This window comes from Lupinus angustifolius, chromosome LG05 (assembly GCF_001865875.1).
Source record: "Lupinus angustifolius cultivar Tanjil chromosome LG05, LupAngTanjil_v1.0, whole genome shotgun sequence".
Classification (NCBI taxonomy): domain Eukaryota; kingdom Viridiplantae; phylum Streptophyta; class Magnoliopsida; order Fabales; family Fabaceae; genus Lupinus; species Lupinus angustifolius.
Window position 1 is genome coordinate 15,507,540 of NC_032013.1, and position 740 is coordinate 15,508,279.

Here is a 740-nt window from a genome sequence, read left to right on the forward strand (position 1 = left end):
GAGGATAGGATGAGGAAGAGGATGAGGATGAGGTTCAGGATGAGGATGAAGAAAAGGATGAGGATGGGTATAGGATGCGAATGAGGACGATGATGAGGATAGGAATGAGGATGAGGATGAGGATAGGATGAGGACGAGGATGAGGATAGGATGAGGACAAGGATATGACGAGGAGGAGGATGATTATAGGATTTGGACGAGAATGAGGATAAGATGAGGACGAGGATGAGGATAGGATGAGGACAAGGATATGACGAGGAGGAGGATGATTATAGGATTTGGACGAGAATGAGGATAAGATGAGGACGAGGATGAGGATAGGATGAGGACAAGGATATGACGAGGAGGAGGATGATTATAGGATTTGGACGAGAATGAGGATAAGATGAGGACGAGGATGAGGATAGGATGAGGACAAGGATATGACGAGGAGGAGGATGATTATAGGATTTGGACGAGAATGAGGATAAGATGAGGACGAGGATGAGGATAGGATGAGGACAAGGATATGACGAGGAGGAGGATGATTATAGGATTTGGACGAGAATGAGGATAAGATGAGGACGAGGATGAGGATAGGATGAGGACAAGGATATGACGAGGAGGAGGATGATTATAGGATTTGGACGAGAATGAGGATAAGATGAGGACGAGGATGAGGATAGGATGAGGACAAGGATATGACGAGGAGGAGGATGATTATAGGATTAGGACGAGAATGAGGATAGGATAAGGACGAG